Source organism: Ursus maritimus, unplaced genomic scaffold (genome assembly GCF_017311325.1).
Source record: "Ursus maritimus isolate PB19 unplaced genomic scaffold, ASM1731132v1 scaffold_9, whole genome shotgun sequence".
Lineage (NCBI taxonomy): Eukaryota > Metazoa > Chordata > Mammalia > Carnivora > Ursidae > Ursus > Ursus maritimus.
Genome location: NW_024427107.1, coordinates 17,163,556 through 17,190,014, shown reverse-complemented (window position 1 = coordinate 17,190,014; position 26,459 = coordinate 17,163,556). Strand labels below are relative to the sequence as shown.

Genomic DNA, 26,459 nt, shown 5'->3' with positions numbered 1-26,459 from the left:
CTTCTGCCGAACATGTGTAAGACTTTCTATATGGTTTATACCTAGGAGGGAATTGCTGGGTTACAGTGCATGCTCATCATGAAATTGATTCATAATAATGACTATAATTGCTCTCCCAATATACAATCTATCCTCATTATTTGCAGATTCTGTATTTATGATTTCTCCTACTTGATAGAATTTATTTGTAACTCCAAAGTCAGTCCTCATGCTGCTTTCATGATCAACTACAGACAGGTGCAGAGTGGCAAAATATTCACTTGCCAATGTGCACATTCCCAGCTGAGGTTGAATCAGGTGGCACTCTGCCTTCTTTTTTCAGCTCTTTATAAACAAGTGTCCTTTACATGTCTATTTCTGCCAAGTTTTTTATGTTTTTGTGTTTTTTTTGATTTCACTGTTTAAAATGGGCCCTAAATGTAGTGCTGAAGTGCTGTCTAGTGTTCCTTAAGCACAAGAAAGCTATGGTATGTCCTATGGAGAATATATGTGTTTTAGATGTTTCCTCTATAAAGGCCTAAGTTATAGTGCTATTGGCTATGAATTCAATGTTGATGAATCAACAACATGTATTAAATAAGGTGTCTTTGAAGAGAAACACACATAAAACAAGTTTATATATTGACTGGTTGACAAAAATATTGTGACTAGAGACTTGCAGGAAACTAACCCTTTCTTTCCCCCAGGAGCAGTGGTTCAGTGTTTGCCAATTCAGTGTTTGTGGCAACTTTATAAAACATAACTAGTCCTGATAATAAGAATCAACTGTATGTAGCTGGATATATTTACACTTTTGCCAGCAATGGATGAGAGTTCCCAATGAGCCACGTTCTTGAAAACATTTATTAATGTCAGATTTTTAAAAATGTTGCCCATCTGGTACATGTGCAATAATATTCCATATATATGTTTTGTGATAATTTTTCCCAATCTGTGACTTGCCTGCTCGTTCTTATTAATTGTGTGTGTGATTCTCTTCCTTTTCCTTCTCCTTCTTCAGAAAATAGAGGGTATAGAAATCAGAGGCAATGCATGATACACGTCCTATAGGTTTCTGTACTCCTTCAAAACAAAGTTTCTTTCTCATAAGTCACAAATTCACTTTATAAACAGTAAATTCAGATTACATATTGGAGTTATACTAATCTATAGCATCAGAAGGTTTTTTGTTTTGTTTTTGTGTTTAATATGAGCTAGTCAGGGGCCATTTTTGGACTCTTCTTTCTCCATGGGTTTGATCTCTTTATTCATAGATGATGTTTCAAACTTGTCAGTAACACTTGTGCTTTCAGTTATTTCTGTGACCAGTCAACCAGGTAGTAATTTAAATCCTGCTGTGCGCCATGTGCTAGATGACATGGGGGCAGGCAAAGATGTACAGGATATGGATTCTGCCCACTATAATCTTACAACATATTTGGGCAAGACAGGACCTAGATGCCTGCAACATACCATAGACTATCCAAGTGCATAGTATAGACACTTAAAAGACAATTTAGATTTAAAAATGTGTCAACCATGATACACAGTAGGTACATAATAAATTTAAAAGGGAGATTCTCATTCCTAGTTTGGAGATTACATTATCCTTTTTTCCCCAGCTTTTATTTGAAAGTATATATTTATGCATTTATTTGCTCTCTTACTTACATTTTTTTTTTGTCTACCCATAAGAATGTAAGTTTCATGAGCTGGTCAGGTTTATTATGAGGAGGACACCTTGTAAACAAATAGTTACACATTGTGGGATAAATGATATATGAAAGGGGTGCTCTGTGTGCTATTGGAACACAAGAGAGCCTGTAGCCTGGCCTCAGAGTACAGAAAGAACTTCCTAGAAGAGCTAACATTTGCCTTGTGTGAGAAAACCCCAAGGATACATTTACAGCAGTGGGTAGAGTCAAAAGGAGTGCATATTTAACATTTTGTTAGATATTTCTTAATTGCTACATTGTGTTTTGAAGAATGAGTGGGAGTTTATCTGGCAGAGAAAAATACAAGAAGAATGCTATTTTAGGCACAGCAACAGCAGGAACAAAGACATGGCATGTACAAATGATTGTGTAGTTTGGTAGGATGCGTGGTAGGCAATGGCCAGGCATAGGATTGTAAAAGAATGTAGGGCCAAGTTAAAAATTAGGTGGGCTAAAGGGAGCAGGGGCAGCTCTCTCAGTGGAAGGAATCCACATCAAACTTTAAAATGTAAATAGGATGTAAGGTAAAGATGAGTAACAACATGAATTCATTTCTGTGGGTTGTATCTTCCCTCCCTCCTTCCCTTTTCCCCCTTATTTCCTGCATGCCTGCCTGGCTTCCTACCATTTATTCAGCACCTGTTCTATGTTAGTCACTGTTGTAGGCATTGAAGAGGACAAGGCAAAGTTCTGCTGTCATGGACCTTGTGTTTTAGTGGAGGAGATACACAATGGACAAATGAAAGAAGGGAAGGAAGGAAGGAAGGAAGGAAGGAAGGAAGGAAGGAAGGAAATCCAGATGATCCAAGGAGGGAAATTGTTAAGTGAAAGAAGAGTGCCCAGGGAGAGGGAGGTGGTCCAGACAGCCTGGAGGACAGATGCTTCACTCACCTCCTGCCACAGCCTTGCCCTATCCCAACTGATTGCAGCCTCACTGATCTCAGCATGCAATTTCTCTCCTCTCTGAACTAATCTTCTGATTTTGTGATACCCATCTTTTGCTACCTTCTACTCTCATTTTTCAAGTCTCCTGTTTCTCGTAAACTCCTCGCAGACAGGCTGAGCTTTTCCATGTTCAGATCCCACAGCAGAGCACAATGCCTTTAAGCACAGAACCCTTATTTTAAAAATAAATGCCATTGTTGAAAAACTTAGCAAATTACATTTTCAGTTTTTTCTCTTCTCTTAATTTTAGGTTGTTTGCATGAAACATGATCACTACTACCGAGCCATCCTTTTACTCCTGCTGAGTAGTGCCTGGCTGCATCTTCAGTCTTTGTGTTGACAGCCACATTGTTCCATTCTCCATAAGATGAAGGACCTCTCGGACTGTGCTCCTTACCTCATAATGAGAATTACCAGCAGGCCCGGATGGATTCCTAAACAACGTGAGCCTGCTGGCCTGGAAAAGTCTTTAATAATAAATGATGAGGAAAGCAGAAGGTGCAATATATTCATTTCTTTATTATGAAATATCCCTGTGGGTTTTTAGTGCCTAAATTTAAAAAAGAAAGAAAGCTATAATTTTGGGGCCTTTGTTTACATATCATGAAACAATTTCAGTTTGGAGTGCAATACTGACTCTTTGGGGATCAGAGGGATTTCCAGAGTTTATGAAGGCACCTTGTTTTTTTTGTTTAATTGGAGATAGTTTTTAAAAAGGGTGATGTTAGATTATTTGTGACCAGTTTGTTTAAGCAGAAAATGGATTATGATTAGAAATATGGGTTAGACCCACCTTGAAAACCTTCAGAAAATTATAACTCCAGGACTTTGGAGGAGAAGTTATTTTTTCCAACATGGCAGTAAAGACTCAGTAGTACCAGCTTCTAAGAATGTGGAGTGTTTGAACTGGAAAAAGCCTTAGTGATCCAGCCTCTTCATCCTGTAGATGTGAAAATGAGATCCAGACCCATAAAAAGACTGACTGAGGATCACTCATCCTAGGCAACAACTGAGGCATGATAACAACTTAGGTCTTTTGACCTGTTCACGTTTCCTTCCATTATTGATAGTGAAAGAGCTTGGTGGGCTGTAAGATGTTTTACATATGTGAATTTCTATCATCCCATCATTTCAGTGTGCTGCCTCTTACCCTGATTTGTCCTCTGTGGCCATAGTTGATATCCAAATTCTCTTCTATTCTTTCATGGCTCTTTTTTAAGAAAATAGAGATAGTAGTTGGAAGAACCTTGGAATTCACCAAGAACCTCTAGACTTTTTCCTCCTTTGACTTTCTTTCTTCAGTCTCATCTTTTGCCACTTCATGCCTTTCTTGTCCCCTGACCTACAAGCTGAACTAAAAGTACAACCCCACAAATGTCCCCGGTTCTCTCATTGTCTCTGACCATCTGCACCCGATGTGCCCTCGGCCATCTCTGTCCTGCTGACCCCTGTTTGTTTTTTCTGGCTTGGTTTGAGCATTGTCTTAGGTAGTCTTTCCTGATGTCCTCTTATAAGCTTCTCTAGCACTTCCTTCTATCTCAGTGTTTATCATACCATATAATAACTGTCTATTTAGATCTCTCACACTCTTTCTAGCCTGTGAACTCCTTATCTCTGAATACCAGTGCCTGCACTGTGCCTGGAACATAGGAGAGGCTTAATAATTGTTTGTTTTTAATGATATATAGATAGATTGCTGATTGATTTTCTCCAGCAGTTCCACACTGAGCCCATGTCTTGTTTTTCAGCGGACTTTGACTTCTGGGCATTGGATGGTGGGCACAGCCAATGTGTGTCTTGAATGGAATAATGACGGTCTTAAGATTCATTTTCCGTGAGCCACCTCTGAACATCACCCCAGTGAAGTCCTTTGGTGCCGTTTTGCTGATGGAAGAAGCTCAAAGTGAATGACTTCTGGACCTTCATCACTGAGGATAACATGAAGCTAGCCACCTGCCATCTGACTACACCTGAGCATGCCAAACCACGTTTCATGGAGGGAATTCCAGAAAGATATGTTGCAGACCCAAAGAAGGAATGGCTCCTTGTGAGTTTACAAAATCTAATGTATATTAGCAGTCTCTTTAGAGTTCTGGGGAGATAAGGCTGTCCTCTGCAGCTGGAGGATGAGAAGAGGTCAGCCATTGTCCAAATTCTCAGAGGTTTCTCCCTCTGAGTTTGCTGAGTTGCTTCTAATGTGTGTTAACTCAGGCAGCTGCTGCTAATTGCTGCTGATTACTGGTAAGTTGCTGGCAATAGCAAGTGGCTGTCCTAGCAGAGTAAAGGCATATCTTAAGATAGCAGGAGCAGGGATGGAATAGTATAAATGGCACTGAGGTGTCAGAAGACCAGGAAGCCTAGAGTTAGGTAACCCAACAGGTGACTTAGCAGGGAAGCCCAGAAGCAAGAGCCCAAGGCCACTAAGATTATGGAAATGGCTTGATTCTGGCAGGAACTGGGATTCTGTTGTGTTAATTTTCATGCTCAACAATGAATGGAAGTTGGCCACTAAGCTTGAGGAAAGTTGCTTCTCAACACCTCAGTGTGTCTGAATTCTGGAGGAACCTAGAGTAAAATAAGAGAAATAATACCAGAGAGAAATAAGGAAATTCAAGGTTTTGATAACCTGATCAAAATTAATGGAGAGTAAGTACACAACATGAAACATACAAGTAATCCCAGACTGTTGAGATTACTGAATAATTGTTGGTCTTCCCCTCTTTTCTCCAGCCTAGTTGTGAGGGAAGCTTTTCCCCTTCATCTCTGCTTTTCCTTCTTTCCTAAGCTGGAGTGGGGATGTGGACATGGGCAGTCCTTTTTATCATTCATTTATTGACTTCACTGACTGCGCTATAGTAAGCTTTAGGGATATAACATGAAACTAGATGGGGTTTAAAGTATTTTAGTCCTTCCTGCTTTTTCTTTATTCTTCTGAAAGTTTAATCCAGCTATAGATTCTGCTTGGATGCTATTTCCTTTTCTTTGGTTGGGGTGGGATGGGGTGTGTGTGTGTGTGTGTGTGTGTCCCCATCCCTGAGACAGGTGGGAGACCAGAGTCCTTTCCTGGTAACTTGAGGGTGAATAACAGACATGAAGGGAAGGAAGGCTTGGTTCAAGTCTTTGGATTGAAGGGCGCCTCTGAGGCCTGGTTGGACTGGTTACTCTCGGTCTGAGTGAAATTACCTCAGACATGCATATTTCATCAGTGGTTACATCAGTTGGGGCTCTAGCAGAAAGTAGATAGCACCCTGAAATGGTCAATTTGAGAGAGATTAATAAACGGACTTTTTTTCAGAGATATGGGCAGAGCAAGGAATGTGGGTGCACCCAGAGAGGAGCAATGGTGACAAGTGCCTTCTGATTAAAATCGGGCAATTCCGGGAAACTGCCAGTTGGAAAGAATGTAACAGCTGAGGATTCAAGCATCTGACCATTCTGGTGCATCATTCTCTTCTCATTGGAACATCTACAGGTATTATTAAACCCATTTACAGTTGAGGCATGTTAAAATATTTGCCCAATACTGCACTTCCAGTAAGTGGGAAAACTGAGATTTGAACTCAGATCTATTAGAGTCTAAATGCCATGTCCTTTCTGATTGTAGCCGTTATATTTCTCATTCAAGGTGGGAGGAGATGGGGGAGGAGTGTCCCTTTTCTTATGAAAGCAAAACCTCTTGTAGACATCCCCAGCAGATTTCCAGTTATTTTTCACTTGTCAGAATTGTGTTATATGACCCCATCGCATGGTCCCCTTATGTGCCTGTCTCTCATCCGTCCAGCTGCAAAGAAGGCTGGAAAAGTAAGTGCTTGGCTTTTTCATCCTATAGAGTGGAAAATGACAAGAGAGTAGGAGTTGGGAATGATTCTTTGGTCAACGAGCTGGTAGCTGACTTCTTTTTTTTCTACAGTTTTTATGGCACATTCTTCCTTTAGATAACTTTATACATTCTATCTGGTTTTGGTCAATTCAGGCAAGACTCTTCACTCTCTGGGTATTTAAGATGACAACATATTTCTGATCTATTGTGTATTGATTTTATAGTTTAATTCTAAATGCATTTTTATTTTTCCTGTCTCTGACTTTATGAGTGATACTTAACAGGAAACCTTATGGGTGCTAACAATAATACCTGTGGTACCAGGATTAGAGATCAAGAGTGGGAAGCCATGAACAAACTTCCTGGTACATAGCAGCTATTGGCCAAAGGGTAACTATTATCATTCTTCATCATTTCTTCCTTCAGATGAGACTTGGATGTTTGAGGAAGATCTTGGAGGGAAATGGCGGATGGTGTTGACAAATGGTGTTTGGATGTGTGAATCCTGGTATAAGACACCAGGATGATGCATTCTTGGCCAAGTGTGCGGAATGGATGGAGGGGCAGGATGCATTTGTTCACAAGCTGGCTAGCAGATATAGAGTACTTTAAACTGAATAGGGCAGGAGAAGGAGAAAAAAAAACACAGCAAGATAATACAGAGGATAGGAATTGTGAGTTAAAATGATAAAATGATTGTAAATGGTGTAATTAACATAAGATGATTGGGGATGAACTGGAAATTGTAATACTCTCTGCATTGTCCTCTCATTGGACTGATCTCATTGTGTTACAGTCATATCATATTTGCTTTGTCACATAATCTGAGATAAGGCAAGCACCACTGTAATTTTCCCAGAGGGAACAGAGGTAGAATCCAGACCTAGAAATGGCATTAAGTCTAGATGATAGTTTAGATGAAAAAGAGATGTTTTGGGGCACCTGTGTGAAGGGGTCTATGGAAAATTTTATTACAAAATTATCACTTATATAGCATATACTATGTGCTGGGCACTGTTCTGAGTTTAGATTATTTCATTTAATCTACACAATGGTCATATATAGTAGATACCACTATCATTCCAGTTTTACAGTTGAGGAAGCTGAAGGATGGGGAGAATAAGTGACTTGACTGGAGCCATATAGCTCATAGTGGTTAAAACCAGCTAGTCGGCTCTGGAAGCTAGGCTAGATTTCCCATATCAATGTAGATAAGTTATGTTGACTTAAATGAATTTCTTTCTTTGATAGGGTTACTAGCCTGGCAGTTAGGGACAATGTCGTTGTAATGTGCACTTGCTTTTGCAATATTTAGTTCTATTATAGAAGATGAATAAATTTGTAAAAAATAAGTGAAACATTTAAGGTATGTTATATATAGACGAGCAGTTAGTAAGTAGAACACACGTGGGTCAAACATAGGTGGGAAGGAATAAAAGGATCAAAGGATATCTAACATTCATGAGGTCCTGGGTACTAAATATTCATTTTAAACCAAATATATATGGGATCTATGAGATGTTAAATATAAAAAAGGCACAAAGTGTTCAGGTTACTAAATGAACACATAATATTCATAAGGCCCTAATACATAGCATCCATTCTGGCCCTATGTGTCCTCTGCCCAAGAAACACAAATAAACCCAGGGCTGTCATCAGCTAACTGGTGAGTTATAGCTATGGCCAGAGGTGCTTGTTCCTCCATCTCTCCAACAGAGCTCTTGTGTGGTCCCAGGGCACTTTCCATCCATGGGCCCCCTTGCTCAAGTCTCAATTCTGGTCACTTTAAGAAAGGTGTGTGTGTGTGTGTGTGTGTGTGTGTGTGTGTGTGTGTGTGTGTGTGAGAGAGAGAGAGAGAGAGAGAGAGAGAGAGATTGACATGAAGAGAGAGATTGAATGAGAGAGAGAAAGATTGAGAGAAGACAAATGAACACTGCTAACCCAGAATTCAAACAGTGAAGTCCTTCCACCCTGTCTGTACCCTGTCTAAATGTGTTGACTTATCCTGGTCTCTCTCTCCTTCTTTCTCCCTGTATGTTATAAATGGATTTTTAGCAAACCATTTCATGACTTCCTGGTAGTATTTTTGGCATTTTGATAGCCTGAAATGGCATCAAGATAATTTCCCACAGGACAGTGTTAGACATTGGCTTTCAGAACCTCAGCAGGATCCCTGACAATTGTGCATGAGATCCTTGTGGGTAAATATAAGCTGGAAGGTGCTATAAACAGAGAGACTCCTGCTTGCTGTTGGGGCAATATCCTGGGACTAGTGCCCCAGGAAGCAGGTGATACTCTATCTCTCTAGTCTGCTCTGGTGATAAGGTGAGGACACACAAGATAAGCTAATCAAACTTAAAGACATGGTAAATATTGAAAGGTTTTCATGTTGGAGAAAGGTTTCATCACGAGTTGAGCTGTGGGAAATCAATTCCATTTTGGGCCTAATATGGGTTGTGAGGGGGAGGAGCAGTGTGGGAACTGGCCATGGAATGGAACAAGGTGCTGTTGAGCCCATAGAACTCTGAGTGGGGTGAGGTGGGGAAGAATGAGAACAGGGCTCAGCCCCAAGAGGTATGTATGGCAAAAGGAAGGTAAGAAAACAAGTCCCACATGAGGAAATCCACAGAGCAAGTGAACAAAACCTGGGGTACCCTAGTAGAGGGGAAATCAGTGGTGTCCCTGGGGAATATGAAGGAAGCTGCTAACCCCCAGCATATTGGGAACCAGATCTCACCAGATCTCTCCAGTATCTAGGGTCTGCTATGCCTGTGATAAGCCATACGTACTATTGACAGGTGTAGGGAGGGTGGATACCCCAAGCGTGTTCCAGCAATCATCTTGTTTCTGCCTTCACACTGTTCCTAATCAGTTCCTATCCTGATTCCTTCAAGCTCTGAGTCATTGGGCTGAGACTTTGAAACCTGGCTTTTTCTAAAGAAGTCATTTTCAGAAATTTTTGACCTTGATCTACAGTAAAAAATACATTTCACATCATAATCCAGCATACATAAACATATATGAAACCGAAACAAGAGTCTCATGAAACTTACTCTTATCACATTTGCTGAACTCTAATAGAGTCCATTCCATTTCACTTAAAAAAAATCCTAATCACAGCACCGTAAATTGATGTGCATTCCACTAATGGGTTGTGACCCACAGTTGGGAAGAAATAGTGTTAAAGGATTTAGGCTTGACTTTTGCTCTTTTTGCTGTCAGGCCCCTATGCTGCCTTGGGTAGCAGGCCCTGACTTGCCTCATCCTATGAAACCCAATCCCTGACACCAACCAAATGCCTAAATTTCTTCCTCACAGGTGGACCAGAGATGAATGGGCATTTACTAGGGAACCCAAACACTTAGGACCCAAATAATTTGTATATATTTCTTCATGTAATTCTCATAAGCATCTTATCCATTTATTTTAATTTTCCTTTCACAACGAGGAGAGTGAGGATCAAAGACATTGTATGATTCATCAGTAGTTACAAAGGTAATAAGTGGGATCATTGGGACTTGAACCCATTCACAAGGTGCCTCTTCTTTGTGCCAATGAGACTCCTACCCACTAATCTCACCTATAGAGCAACTCTGGAGTTTGAATTCCCTTTCCATTTTCCTTCCTGAATCTCAAACACTCTCTTTGCTATATATACCACTGGAGTAACTCAAGAGTGAAGATTTTATGTAGCAAATTTTTTTTTGTCTTGTACACATGTTTGGTGACTTTCCTCAGTCCTGTGGGTAACAGTATATATAACCTTGTCTTATCCTGACAAGTATTTCCTAAGCAACATTTTCAAACTAATGTAAAAGCTGGCATCACAGAAACAGCTGTCTGTTATGTTGTCTCCAAAGACATATGTCAATCTTCCTCCTTAATTAGAAACAGGATGTATGTATGATTTATATCCTCAAGCTATGCCTCTCCAACAGGTGAAGTCTCAGTTGTTAGTATTTGACATATCCTTTGTAAAGTCTAAAGTACAACAGAATGTGAATGGGCAATATGGTAGACACACCAAGTTCTGGTAAAATTCCTTATTATCCTATAACTTCTTTATGAAATAAATATGCCAATACATGGTATATGGAGAGATCTAGAATAGTAGAATTTTAAAAATTATTATGTTTAATTAGCCGACATATAGTACATCATTAGTTTTTGATGTAGTGTTCAACGATTCATCAGTTGCATCCAGTGCTCATCACATCACATGCCCTCCTTAATACCCATCACTCTGTTACCTATCCCCCTGACCACTCTCCCTTCTGTAACCCTCAGTATGTTTTCTGGAGTCCAGAGTATTTCATGGTTTGTCTCCCTCTCTGATTTCTTCCCATTCAGTTTTCCCTCCCTTCCCCTATGGTCCTTTGCTCTATCCCTTATGTTCCACATGTGAGTGAAACCATGTGATAATTGTCTTTCTCTGCTTATTTCACTTAGCATAATCCCTTCCAGTTCCATCCATGTTGGTCAGAATGGTATTAATCCTTTCTGATGACTGAGTTATATTCCATTGTATATATGAACCACATCTTCTTTATAGTATAGTGGAATTTTAAAGTTTCAGTGATTTTTGTTCAAATTTGGGGCCAATGTCTTTGTGCTTGAAGGATGTTTTCAAATATGTTGGGACTGATTTTACTGCTAAAAAGGACATGAATAACTAGAAAAGATCCTAGAATCATTTCAAGAGAATGGAAGCTTGGTCACTTAGAAAAATACAACATTTTTTTTCTAATTATAAAATGAATACACATTTATTGTAGAAAATTTTGAAACAAAAATGTGTAAAACAGAAAATAATATACTCAATACCCAGAGCTGAAATAAATGTGCCAGTACATTTATTTTACTCCAATCTTCTTTTCAACCTATCTCAAATAAACATATGTATGCATATGCTTATGAAATTGGGATCGAACTCATTATTATACTGAAATATATATCTGTATCTCTGCTTTTTTAAAAAAATTAACATTGTATAAAGAATTTTCCCCTATGTCACTATATATTCTTTGGAAATAAATATTTTAAAATTTATTTATTCCTTTCTTGGACATTCTGGCTTGTTTTTAGGCTAAAAGTATAATCAAATATTGCTTTGCTAATATGCAAAATTGTGAAATCCCTACATACAGGAGAAGCAATAGGAGAAATTGGAAATCAGATATTAAAGACATAAACAGTTCATGTAAAAGCAATGTTAACATTAACATTCCCTGCTTCCAGTGGTTTGGCTTATAAGGGCTTGTCAGTTACCATGTTTTGTTTTGTTTTTTGACAGTGTAAGTATTTGTTTATTCTACATATATTTGACTTTATGCAGCACATTTCCTCCAAACCCCTTCTTTCTGTTCTCTAATTGGAATGCTGCCCATGTCCCCTCGGTGATTGATGTTAGCTGATGGTGCTGATCAATTAAATTATTCGTGTCGACTTCAGAAAGAACACCGTTCATTAACTGACATTCGTTGACTAATAGATTTCTCTCTAAATGTCATGTTTCCATAATAAGATGTTTCAGTAAGACATAAAATGTTTCAATAAGTTACTATTTTAAAAAAAAGGTTATTTCATAAAAAAGGGAATTTGAAAGAAACCCCGCCTACCTTTACCTATACTATATTACCATTCACCTCATAACTCGATGAAGCAAAAACAATAGGAAGTTACCCTGGCCTGGGTTTGGTCTTCGGTATGCTTAGACACTCCTGCTCTGGACCCCAGGACCACCTGGGGTGGCCCTTTAATTGTTCACTGTGACTGGAGATTTTGGTGGTTCTGTTTCCACTTAAGATTCCCCTAGAGATCTGATTTTCTCTGTGTTGTGCTAACTATTAAACTAACTGTAGCACAGTGATTTTCAAACTGTATTCCTCAAAGCACAAAGGCAGGGATCTCCCAAGTTACCACAAGGTTGTTAAATATGCTGGTTATGGACCTTAATTCTGGAGATTCTGACTCAGTAAGTCTGGTGGAGGATCCACAATTTGAGAACCACCCTCCTGGGGAGGGAACTGAGTAATAGTAGGCAGATGGGTGGATTTTAGCAACCCCTCCTTATTTTCTACTAGAATACAAGTTAAAAAAAAAAAAGCGAAAATAGCCTTTGTAAAGAATGCTGTGTTTATCTCATCCTAATATGAGTTTCAGAAGCTTGTAGAGACTTTCAGAGGCTTTTAAGAGGTGACTCTGGAACACAGGGTGGTTACTAGCTGTTTCACTTTTGGAAAAACTGTAAAATGCTTTGTCTGCTACTTCTTCCTTCCCCCTGTCCTTTACTCCTCAGCGATTGAATTCATGATGTGTAGGGGGATGCTAGTGGGTATTTTCATGGAAAGACTGATTGAAGTATTTTAGAGACACTCTCCTACTCTTGCATGAAAGGGTATAAGAAACTATGGAGTTGGTACCTTCCCTCACGTGTGGAGTTGGTGCCTGAGACTTAAATACAGTCAAGTCTTGTGTTCCATACAATTTAGTAGATTTTGGTCACTTGAGGCTGATTGAGAGATTAACTGAATTTTGCCTCTAAAATTCGTATTTTTCTTGAAAAAAATTATACAAGGTACAGTTAGAACATTTAAGAAGACAGAGACTGAGATGTCATCTAGCTAAGAAAACAGGTTGCTTTCTTACTATATGCTAAGGGATGCTAGTATTTGTGGCAGAATTTAATCTGAAAACTGCTCTATCTATAACTTGCCACAAATTACAGCATTTATTAGCAAGCTGAAAAAAATGTACTTTCGTATAAAAACATTTATAGTATCTGGGCACCTGAGTGGTTCAGTTAGTTTAGCGTCTGACTAGATTTCGGCTCAGGTCATGATCTCAGGGTTGTGGGATTGGGCTCTGTGTCATGCCCCGTGCTCAGCAGGGAGTCTGCTTGAAGATTCTCTTTCTCTCCCTCTGCGTACCCCCACACTCTCTCTCTGAAGTGAAATAAATAAATAAATATTAAAAAAAGAACATTTATAATATCAAGTTGATAACTGAACAATCTTTTGATTTATTAAAATGAATCATTTCACATTTCACATTATAAGAAAACTTCTCTTTGCCTTAAAGAAAAACCCAGTTTTCTGATAATAAGAATCAGAATAAATACCGGTTCAATTTAAATTTTATGATAATATATATTTATCTTACAATAAATATATTTATCTGATAATGAATATATTTATATGACAATGTAATGTCTAGCTAGTGCTTTCTTCAGTTCTTTAAAGTGTTCTTTATTAAATAGCTAAGGAAGAAGCAATTACACTTCTGGAAAGATCGAATAGACATATTTTTTCCTATCTCTTTGGTTAAGTATAACCGAAACCCTGGACGGTATATATAAAACACACATAAGAAGATTATGAAAGGTGGAAAGAAGACAGAAGCGCTAAGAACTTTAAGACTCAAGGAACAACATAATGGTAAATTCCCTGGGTTTTCTTTTTGTCTCATAAATCTCAGACTTGGAGGGGCGCCTGGGTGGCACAGCGGTTAAGTGTCTGCCTTCGGCTCAGGGCGTGATCCCTGCGTTCTGGGATCGAGCCCCACACCAGGCTCCTCTGCTATGAGCCTGCTTCTTCCTCTCCCACTCCCCCTGCTTGTGTTCCCTCTCTCGCTGGCTGTCTCTATCTCTGTCAATAAATAAATAAATCTCAGATTTGGAGCTGGATAAGCCAGTAACCTGGAAGCACCAAGTGCAAAGAAAGCACCAATATAAGCCTGCTCTCTGTAGCCAAAGGACTAGGAAAAAGGCAGATTAGGAAGACAGAAAACTTTATTTATTTATTTATTTATTTATTTATTTATTATTTTTTAAGACAGAAAACTTTTTATTTATACCTCCCCCACTCCAGCCCAATCTCAAGACAGAAAACTTTAAGATAATAATTGCTCTACTCTAGTCAAATACCACAGGAAAACTATGGCCCTACCTTAACCCACATTGGAAAAGACTCCCACTTCTTCACATTATAACAAGGAAACCCCTCTGCAAGAGTGCTGTTGGAGGAGACCTAGTAGAGAGTTAGGACTTTTATTACTCCTCAGTGGTAATGAGACCACCTCCCTGCCCCCATGGTATCAGTAGAGGTGTAAGTTATCTATATATAATGTAGTACCTTGCGCAACCACTAAAAAACTCTGCAAAGAGGTACATTAAAAAATAACATAGATAAGTCTAATGGATTTTTTAAAAATGTTTATATAATGGTAAAAAAAAATGTTTAAGACAGGCCAAAGAAAACAGAAATGGAAAACTAGAAGAACAAAGGGAAACAAAAGATATAGTGGCATACTTAAGCCACAACATATCAATAATTACATTAAATGTCAATGGTTTAAATATATCAACTATAAGACAGAGATTGATGGAGTATATTAAAAAATGTGGCCCAACTATATGATGTCTATAAGAAACTCAAAATATGACAATATAGAAAGAATGAAAGTAAAAAGATGGAAAAAGATGAAAGATTCAAATGTTAACTAAAATAAATCAGTTAACTAATGTTAACTAAATAATGGCTTTATTTATGTTAACTAAAAAAATGTTAACTAAAATAAATGGCTTTATAATATCATATAAAGTAGATAAAATTAGAATAAGAAGGGGGTCATATAGTTACAAAAGATCAGTCTACTAAGAAGAGATAGTAATCCTAAAGAGGTATATACTAGACAGTAGAGCTGCAAAATATGTGAAGCAAAAACTGATAGAACTATAAGGAGAAATGGAAAAATCCACAATTATAGTCGGAGATTTCAGTACTCATCTAGCAACATTGATAGAACTAAACAGAAAATTAGTTAGACTATAGAAGAATTCAACAGCATCATCAGCCAACAAAATCTAATTGACATTTATAGAAAGCTTTGCCCAGCCACAGCAGTATTTACATTCTTTCTAAGTGTTTATGGAACATATACCAAAAGAGAACACATTTTAGGCCATTAAACAAACCTCAACAAATTTAAGAGAATAGAAGTCATAAGTTTGTGCTCTCTGGCCACAATGGAATTATCTAGAAATCACTAGCAGAGGAATAATAGGAGAATTTCCAAGCATGTGGAAATTAAGTCGTGCAATTCTAAGTAATCCATGTGTCAAAGATTATACAGAAGTAAAAAGAAATTGAACTGATGAAAATGAATACAGAACATATCAAAATTTGTGGGGGGCACAGCTAAAGCAGTACTTAGGGGAAATTTATAGCACTTAATGCTTTCATTAGAAAAGAGGAAAAGTCTCAATAATCTAAGTTCTCACCTCAAGAATTTAGAAAAAGAAGAGCAAAATAAGTTCAAAGAAAGCATAGAGAGGGAATAATAAAGATAAAAACAGATCCATGAAATTAAAAACAAAAGTGGAGAAAACTAATGGAACAAAAAGTTGATTCTTTGAAAAGATCAATAAAATTGACAAATGTCCAACAAGATTAATAAAGGAAAAAACAGAAGATGCAAATTATCAAGAGCAGGAATGAAACAAGAAATATTACTAAAGGTCCTGCAAATATTAAAAGGATAATACGGGAATATTAATAACAACTCCACATACATACACTTGACAAATTAGATGAAATAGACCAATTGCTTGAAAAAACACAGACTACCACAACTCACCCAATATGAAATAGACAATTTGAAGATCCCTATAACTATTCAGGAATTTGAATTCATAAGTTATGACCTCCTAAAATAAATCTCCAGAGCCAGAAATTCCCACCAGGGAATACTAACAAATGTTTAGAGAAGTATTAATGCCAATTCTACAAATCTCTTCAAAATAGAAGAAAAGGGAACACTTCCAATTTATTTTATGAAGGCAGTTTACCTTGATACTAAAGCCAGACAAAGACAGTACAAAAAACCTGAAAACTATAGACCTATTTCCGCTATGAATATAGACACAAAAGTCTTAAAATGTTGGCAAGTAGAATTTGGTATTCTATAAAAAGGATTATACACTATGACCAATGGGTTTATTCCAGTTATGCAAGGCTGGTTTAACATTTGAAAATCATACAGCGTAATCCACCATGTAAACAAGCTAACGAAGAAAAATCACATGATCATATCAATAGGTGCAAATTTAAAAAATCAACATTTTTTATTTAAAGAGCCCTCTCAAGAAAATCAAGACTAGTGGGGAATTTCCTCAGCTTGTTAAAATGAATCTACAAAATCCTAAAGCCAACATCAAACTTAATGGTGAAAGATTATGTTTTTTCCCCTAAAAGTGGGAAGAAGGCAAAAGTATCAGCTCTCACCACTTTTCTTTAGCATAGTGCTGTAAATTCTTGCCAGTACAAAAAGCAAGAAAAGGAAATAAAAGGCATACATATTGGAAATGAAGAAATATATCTCTAGATGTAGATGACATAATTGTCTGTGTATAAAATCCTGAAAAATCTACCAAAAAGTACCCCTCTAGAAGACAAAACTCAACCCCTATAATAATTAAGTGAATCCAGCACAAAAATTAATTTTTTCCCTATATACTTGTAATGAACATGTGGACACTGAGATTAAAAGTGCAGTACCATTGACAGTTGCACAAATAAAAGAGAAAAGGTATAAATCTAACAAAACATAAAACTTGTATTATACAAACTACAACATACTGATAAAATAATCAAAGATCTAAATAAATAGACATATGTTCATGGTTTGGAAGACTCAGGATAACAAGGATGTCAATTCTCTCCAAATAGAATGTGCTTGTTTAATGCAATTCCTATCAAAATCTGAGCAAGATTTTTATAGATGGAGACAAGATTATTTTAAAATCTATATGGAAAGGCAAAGGAACTAGAATAGTTAAACAATTTTGAAACAGATGAATAAAGTGGGAGGAATCACCCTATCCAATTTTAAGACTAATTATAAAGCAACACTAATCAAGATTGTTTGGTATTCATAGAGAGTTAGACACATAGTTCAATAAAATGAAATAGAGAACTCAGAAATAGACCTATACAGATTTGCCCAACTGATTTTGACTAAACTACAGAAGGAATTAAATACAGAAGGATAACTTTTACAACAAATGGTCCTGGAAAAGTTGGACGTGCAGAGGAAAATGAATCTTGCCTAGCCCTCATGTCTTATACAAAATTTATCTCAAAATGGATCTTGGACTTAAATGTAAAATGCAGAATTATAAAACTTTAAGAAAAAATATATGAGAAAATTCAGTTTGAGATCTGGGACTAGGCAGAGTTCTTAGGTTGGATACCAAAAGCACAATTCATAGAAGGAAACTTGATAAACTGGACTTGACCAAAGTTTAAAACTTTTGCTCTTTGAAAGACCTCATTAAGAGTGTAAAAGAAAAGCTACAGACTAGGAGGACATATTTGCAAACCACATATCTGACAACGAACTAGTATCTAAGACCTATAAAGAACTCTCAAACTTCAACAGTAAAAGAACAAATAATCCAATTATTAAATAGTCAAAAGACATGAAGAGACATTCCACCAAAGTGAATATAGATAGGGCAAATGATCACATGGAAAGATGTCCAATATCATTATCCATTAGGGAAACACAAATTAGAACTACAATGAGATATTACTATACATGTATCAGAATGACTAAAAAAGTATATGATAATTCCAGATGCTGACGAGGATACAGAGAAACTGGATCACTGATACACTGCTGTTGAGAATGTAAAAAAGCACAACATTTCCGGAAAACAGTGGCAGTTTCTACCTATGCAACCATTAAGTTGTTTTTTTGTAGTATCAATAGCTAGTAACCATTAGAGTGTCCATAGTGACTGGATCTTTCTTCTGACTGACTGGGTCTTTTTAAAAATAGCAGTTGCTTTCAATGAAGTTATGATAAAACTGCAAGCCTGGGAGCCATCTTGCCTTAGATGCCTTTGGGTGTCTTTTACTCTTTTGCATTAATTTTAAGCCATGCTATTGCCATTATTTCTTGGTTCTTAGATGAACATCATTATAACTGTGAAATTTTGACAACTTTTTTTATGACAACTTTTTTCATTACAATTTCTTCCAGGACATTGACTTTGAACCCATTTGGGACCCCTAGTGAAGTTTCCCTTGGCTGGCCCAGAGTAATACTGGGAAAAAAGGCAAAGTTGTTGTTTCTCACCTGCTACCTCCAGCCGTGCTCCAGCTGTGAAGCTAAAGAAAATGCATTGCTAGGCATGTATGTACCTGTAACATAAGTATCTCTGGAAGCCTGCCTGAATTTTCAACTGCAAACCCAGTGAAAAGGACTCGAGTGACCCTCATTGCTCCTTGCTGTTAGATAAATGGACTGTGTGGCACAGAGAGAACTAAAATTCCTCCAGAAATAGAGTGTCTGAGTCCAGAGGGTCCTTCAGGGTCTGCCTGGTTGGCTGATCTCCAAATCCAATAATGGTTTCAGATATTTCTTTGCCTGTTAAGTAACTACCCAGAGTGATCCCTCCTCCATGGAACCCATACCTTTATGGGGCATACTTCCTTAGGATTTAACCAGGCATTGGTCCAAATCAAACCTGTAGCATCCAAAGCACCAAATGATGCTGCCCTCTCATTAACAGTGCTTTTCTTTTCTTTCTTTCTTTCTTTCTTTCTTTCTTTCTTTCTTTCTTTCTTTCTTTCTTTCTTTTTCTTCTTCTTCTTCTTCTTCTTCTTCTTTTTTTTTTTTAGAGAGAGAGAGAGCATGAGCAAGTGGTGGAGAGGGAGAGAGAGAATCTCAAGCAGGCTCCACCCAGGACTCAATGTAACAACCCTGAGATCATGACCTAAGCTGAAACCAAGAGTCAGATGCCCAGGGGCCCCAACAGTGCATTTCTAATAGGAAAAGGATGGTGGTTTTGAGGCAAGGAACTATATTTAACATGTGCTGTCTGTCTGATTGCTTTTGAACCCTAGGGGGGTCTGGGCTCTTGCTATTTGTCTGGCTGTCCTAGAGTCTTAAGCTCTAGGAATGACAAGTACTACATATTGGGTTGGAAAGGTCAGCCTTGCCAGAAAGAGATTCTGTCCTTGTTAATGTCTCAGCTTGATTAGTGTCTGCTGTTTCTCTTTTTCTCTGCATTTTTTGTTCACTGGATCTTTGGTTCACCAATTCTTTTATTTACTGAAATTTGGAAGGTGGAGACAGAAGAAGAAAAGATTTTTAAACTTTGAATTCTCACTGTTTAGCATCAAGCACATGATTTTTTTGGTTCAGATTGGAAGTATTTGGATAAGACTAAATTTTAATATTCTCTTTAGATTATCCTTGATTTTTACTTTATTCTATTGTCAAAATTCACTCTAAGTTTGTATGTATCTGGATTGTTTTGTATTGTAGAATTCTTCAGGCATGAATGGTGCTTTTTTAGGAATTGTATTCAACATCCATAATACACATATAGATATTCAGTCATTTTTGATGGTAAAAGCTTCTTAGGATGTGGCACAGCTGTTCATAATGGGAAGTTCTGGTTGGTGAAAAATAAAGTTCATTTTTGTGGCAATAAAACACCGAAGAAAATAACCACTTGCCATGCTTATTTATAAACTACAATCCCTTGTAGGATCTTAAACAACAATGAAAAGAAAAACAAAAATGAGAACTTGCCCCTCCTGAGAGTTTACTTTTTTCACTCTACATTCCCTAGCCGGAAGCCTCAATTTTTTTGATCGTGAGTTTTTAAGAAGAGCATCATTTTGCATTTCCTGGACAATATATCATGCAGTGACTCACAGAGCTGGGGTGTGCAGGGCAGGCACATCAGGTTGCTCTAACTGAGAACAAGACAACATGATGTCAGAGTCAGCTCTGTGTAATGTGTCATCCACACAATATTACCAAGCAGCTCTTGGCTTGATTCTGAATCTCAGAAGATTCTGCAAAATGCTGGAGGGAAAAAAATCTGTCTAATGGGACTGTCTACTGCACTCATAAAATAAAAATCTATTTGATCCTTCAGAGGTACCTTTACTCCCAAAGGATCCCAGTGTACTCAGCTCCTGCCCCAGGAGTATTAGTCATACATCTCTGAAACATCATCTCCTTTGTGCTAGAAAAGGCAGGGCCCTCTGAGGCAGCCCTCTCAGCAACAGGTTTTATTTTGAGAGGGATATTAAATAGTAATTCTGAATAAATGACAGGGGAAATGATAGGGAGGCAAAATGCAATTTCCCCTGTTGGAATTTGAACAAGACTCTGGTTAATAATCCCCCCTTTTTATTTTATAATCATATTTTTTTATTATGTTAGTCACCATACAGTACATCCCTGGTATTTGATGTGAAGTTCCATGATTGATTAGTTGTGTATAACACCCGGTGCACCATGCAAAGAAAAAAAAAGAAAAAAAAAAAAGAAAGAAATTAAAACTCAGAAAAAAAAATAATAATCCCCCCTTTTTAGATGACTGTATGTTTTAAGAGGAAAGCCCCCTGTATATTGCAGAGAACATAGTGTGAATTCACAGGGACTTGGATAGGATGAAAAGGTCAGAGGAAACAGGTAAGAACAGGTGGAGGAAAAGTAGACAGTACCCAATAACTAGAAGAAGAAATCAACCAGTAGGTTTAAATGGATGAGAAACCTATTAGGTCATCACCTGTATGAAAATGTGTCAGGTCTTTTGAAGCTCTTGAACGTCCAGCATCTTAAATATGGAGAGTCTTTAAAAGACCATCTGTTCCATCTTTTGCATTCAGGTTAAATTACTTAAAAGTATCTCGGCAAGATGAGAATCTACCCTGCTTAAAAAAAAAAAAATCATGGAAGAGAATACCAGAGAACAAAAGATAACATATTATCTAAGTTAAATTCCTCAAGGTTTAACAAAAGCTGGGCTCTCCTTGTTTTTGTTAAATGAAAAGTAGTTTCTTGCTATGTGAAAGCCATTCCCACAGTTGAAAGATATTATTGTGTGGCTCTTTTGTTAAACTCTAATTCCATATCCTTAAAAGGTTTTCTAAGTTTCATTTCTTAATTCTGACTTTATGAAGATTAATAAGAGGGTCTGATATTGAATAGGAGAGCACTTAAAACCTGCCAGAGCTTTACTTATTTAAGGCACTGTTATATCATAATAATGGTAATATATAATAATAATAGTAATAATATACTATTTTATTATCTCATATTCCTTCTGAAGAATCCACACAGCCCTTCACGGAGAATATGATTAAGCGCTGAAGAACTGACAGGATAGGAAAGAGCCAGTGAAATCTTGAAATTTTCCTGTCTGTGTAGCACAAGAACGAGTGACATGTTGTAAACTAATTATAGGGAATGTAGCACAAAACCAAGTTTGATTGAATTGGGCTTTCAGGTGGCACCTGTCAAAGTGCATCAGACACAGCATCTTTGGAGACTCTTGCCAGTACCAATTATCCTGGTCCAGTCACGGGCTATGAGGTTTCAACATTGCTGCTCCTGTTTTCCTCCCTGCGCTAGTCCAAATGGCTGTCCCTCAGGTACGCTTCCCAGGAGTGGTTAGGATCAACTCCTCATGGAACAATCACCATCATTCCATAGGTTCAGGTTTGCAAGAGTAATGTTCCAGAGGCGGTTGATTTCTTCCTTTGTAGTCTGTCAGTAATCCACATAAGCTGCACTAGGTGGTTGGTAGTGTCTGGCTTCAGCTTCTTTCTCTTATGCATAGATAACTGTATTAAAGGGGACACCACATGTTAATTTGACCAATTTTAAAATTCATTAAAACTGTAGGGTTATTTGTCCAAATAACATATAGTCATAGCAAATTAAAAACCCAATACCTAAAGAGGATAAAATATAACTTTCACTAACTTAAACTTGCTTCAGTTTCTAGTAAGGCTAATCCTGATTCTAAGAAAGTATTCACCCCAAAGATACAGATGTAGTGAAATGAAGGGGCACCTGCACCCTAATGTTCACAGCAGCAATGTCCACAATAGTGAAACTGTGGAAGGAGCCGAGATGTCCTTCAACAGGTGAATGGATAAAGAAGATGTGGTTCATATATACAATGGAATATTACTCAGCCGTCAGGAAGAATGATTACCTACCATTTACATCGATGCAGATGGAACTGGAGGGGATTATGCTAAGTGAAATAGGTCAATCAGAGAAAGACTATTATCATATGGTTTCACTCATGGGTAGAATATAAGAAATAGTGCAGAGGATCATAGGGGAAGGGAGGAAAAACTGAATGGGAAGAAATCAGAGAGGGAGACAAACCATGAGAGACTCTTGACTCTGGGAAACAAACTGAGGGGTGCTGGAGGGGAGGTGGGTGGGTGGATGGGGTAATTGGGTGATGGACATTGAGGCGGGCACATGATGTGATGAGCACTGGGTGTTATACACAACTGATGAATCACTGAACACTACATCTGAAACTAATGATGTACTATATGCTGGCTAACTGAACATAAAAAAAAGAAAAAAGAAAAAATATTTAAAAAACATTCAGCAAATATGCTTGAGGCATCCTTTGGTACCATGTACAGAGCTAGGGATTGGGTTTGCAATAATGAATAAGACAAAATTGAAATTTGTTCAGAGAGATGACAATATGCAGAAATACAATCTTCTTAGGGATTGAAAACCTCCTCTGGAACTGCATTTCTTTCAGGATCTGTATGGTGCCTGGGGTCTGACTTTCGTTCCTGAGAGTTTCAGAGCAGGAAGTGTGCTAAAACCCTTGTAAGTAGCAGAGGATTAAAAATTAAAAATGTACCAGGAGAAAGTAGGTTTTCAATGACCTGCTTCTAGTTCTCAAAAGAAAAGTGTTGCTTGATCCTTTGTTTCCCTGCAGTAAATCAAAAGAGAGAAAGGAAAAATGTGGGGTCGTGTCCACAGCATTAAGTCTCATGATTTTTGTTTTTTTCTAGAGGGCAGTTGCCCTAGTGGCTTCTAAATCACTTCAGCTTTCCCTCATCTTTCATCAGATGAACAGGTTAGTTTCATACAGTGATTTTCTTACTTGTTTTTTTTCTGATTCCTTCTGATTTTTATAGTGTGGTCTCTGAGACAGTTTTCTTATATTTTAAAATAAGTATCTATTATAAAATATGTTCATTAAAAATTTTTTGCATGTTCATTAGATTTGGAAAACAGAGGTATATAGAAAAAAGAGGGAAAAAGTCTGTAATCCCATCACCTATACACATCCACATTTGTATTTTGGTGAACTGTCTGCCAGACTGTATTTTTCTTTGCATAAATTTTATTTTAAAATGTGAAATCGTAACATATATTATGTGTACTTTGGTTCCCTTTGTCATTTGACTTATCATTACTTCTTGAGTATTTTCCATATTGTAACACTCCTCAGAATCCTTGTTTTTATTATGTCATAATATTACATTGAGTGGAGTCACCTTATTTTTACTACGTTTTCTCATATATAGACTTCCAGTTTTTCATCATAAACAATGCTAAAATTAATATAGCTGTGAAGATTATGTTAATCTAAAGCTAAGAAGATACTAGTTTATATCAAAACTAATTCATCAAATAGTCTTGAGTAAGACATAGGACTTTAAAACAGAACTTTAACTTTTCAAACACCTGCAGTAAGCCTCTCTCTAGTCCCTCTCTCTCCTCTATGTGGAGGAGAATCTTGCTGCTCCTGTGGGTTTCTTCTTTCTCCCATCAACTATGTCATTTTGCCAATCCAAACTTGCCTGAATTGAGCCCTGCGTGTCAGGTTTTTCAATGACCAGACCATCTTTCTGGAATGGTTCAATCAGCTTGTATGTTGCTGCCTCCAAGTGAAGCATAGACTTTAGCAACTGTCTGATAAATTTACCTCAAGCTTCCTAAAACAATTTAGTTCTGAAATATTAGTTTGGTTGGTATCAGGGACATTGTAATTTAGTGATAATTGCTACATTTTGTCAGGGGAGGAGGCTAGGCCCTCTCCTTGGCAGAGTGTGGAAGAATGGAGTGAGGTAACTGGCAGGATAGTGGACACGGAAGCTCTAAGAAATGTGACTTGGAAGTGGGGGGACAGTCTGGGAGAGGGTCAGTGAGGGGAAGGCTCAGTAATTTTTCATCTGAAGTCAGTTTGCAGCATGGCCACAAGCAATGAATTTAGATGTGCTCACGTGCTTGGTTGAATGTCTTGGTGAGGACCTGAATTGGAAAAGGAATCTCCTGCAGCATATTGTATCTCTTTTGGTTGACATTTCCTAAGTGGACGGTTGGAACCTTAAAGATTTTGTGGACCAATCATATGCTTTAGAGCTATACAGTATCACATAATTAATATGATATATTGAAATGGAAAGTAAGATGTACATGATTGCTTCAGATAATTTTATCATTTGATTATAAGTTTTGAGCTTGACAGTTTAGGCAACAACCAAGACCAATGAGCAAGAAGATGTGAAACATCACGGCCATCCCACCTATATGTGATCATCCAGACTTCTTTGTACCATAGCACTACATTCAGGAGCTGCTTCAGGTAGAGGGGAGGCAAGAACAGTGTGTGTGTGTGTGTGTGTGTGTGTGTGTGTGTGTGTGTAGTGGTACGTGTTCCTCAGGTATGAGCACCTAATGGCCAGACCCTCCTGAACAGATTCTTAGAATGGGTCATTACTACTGTTCTATGTACCCAACGTACCGATGGGAGTGACTCTGCAGACATGTGTACCCACCCATCATTGGCGCTTCCTTGGAGATGTCTGGATTTGGTCAAGGGTATTGCTTGGCCCTATGTAAATTGTCACTTTTACCAGGCAGGGCCTCCTATGTCTTCTTTTACCCATCTGCATGATTCTCTTTGCTTAGGAAGCAGTTGGCAGCAGTTGGGCACCAAAGAGTCTGATCTTTGAGTGCCGAACAATTTCAACTCAGCTGTTTTGAGGTTGCACTAGGGCCCTGGGAAAGCATGTGAAATTACACCTTGCCTGCCAGGTTGAGCAGGTGGCTTTTACCCCCGCAGCTTCTGTGTCAGGCAGGGAATCCCACTAGTGACGTGCTCTCTGATTATGTGGAAAGAAGCTCTCTGGTCCTAATTGGTTTCCACATGCACAGCTCTCATGTTACACAGAGACAAGAAATAAAAGGGGTTTGAAGCATGGCGCAGGCAGCTCTATACGTGTATAATTGCAATTTTCTTTGCAATACTTCCCCCCATTAGGATTTAATTGCTCAGAGATAATTGAACCACACACAGGTCATGAGGGCCTTGTAAAGGGAAACTGCAACACCCCACCAATAGCTATTGCCATTCCTGTGGCATTTTCCTTATCCTGGCTCTGTACAGTGGGGAATAAATGAATGGTGTTGTTATGTCTTGGTGCTAATGGAGTGTAAAAAACCTGGGGTATTATTCATGATGTCAAATAAATTGTCTTAGAGAAGTGCCAAAAGCTGTAATGTCCACTCAGTTCAATTTTAGTGAGGAACTAAGGCACTCAACTCAAAGCACTTACTGTTAAGGGAGGTGAGCTTTTTTCAAAGCCAGCTTCTCTAGTTTAGCTGCTTGCATGAGCCAAACTGACCAGAACTGACTGAACTCTCCTCTTTGTTTAGCCTATATAGCCTCAACTGTGTAGCTCCCCTGAACTGGACATCTCACCAAGCCATTCCCAAATGTTACCAAAATGAATTCGGTGTAACCCTGAGGAGCAGTTACCGATGGCTAGAATCAGACCATGGGCTGATGAGGGTCCGTGTTAAGGGGGGAAAACTTGTCTGAGGAATGCATTTGAGCAGGGGGGATGACTGTGATGTGATAAACTTGAGAGAGGAATAGCTGTTGTTGGCCTTTTGTTTGTTTGTTTTTATAAGGGAGGAGGAGTGGTATAGAAGCAGCAGTAGGGAGCAGGGAGAATGTCAACTTGTCTTCATGGTACATGGGAAGCAAGTGAATGAGCAGCCTCCACTGAGAGGCCTTCAAGCAGGGTGTTATCATTACTCATTCAATAAATATGTGTTGAGCACACCCAAGGGCTGGGGAAACTGTGTCTGTGCACTCGTGATCTGGGGAGATAAACAAAAAGCACCGAAATCGA

General features: G+C 38.1%; 1 long non-coding RNA gene across 1 annotated transcript in view; it reads left to right on the top strand.

Moving 5' to 3' along the window:
- The window catches only part of LOC103677480, a 71,579-nt gene extending 48,224 nt beyond the window's left edge, over positions 1 to 23,355 (top strand). The window contains exons 2-5 of the long non-coding RNA XR_572416.2: positions 2,890 to 3,137; positions 4,388 to 4,686; positions 5,935 to 6,111; positions 23,325 to 23,355. This is a non-coding gene — a long non-coding RNA (uncharacterized LOC103677480). The remainder of the gene's footprint in view (positions 1 to 2,889; positions 3,138 to 4,387; positions 4,687 to 5,934; positions 6,112 to 23,324) is intronic.
- The last annotated feature ends 3,104 nt before the right edge of the window (positions 23,356 to 26,459 follow it).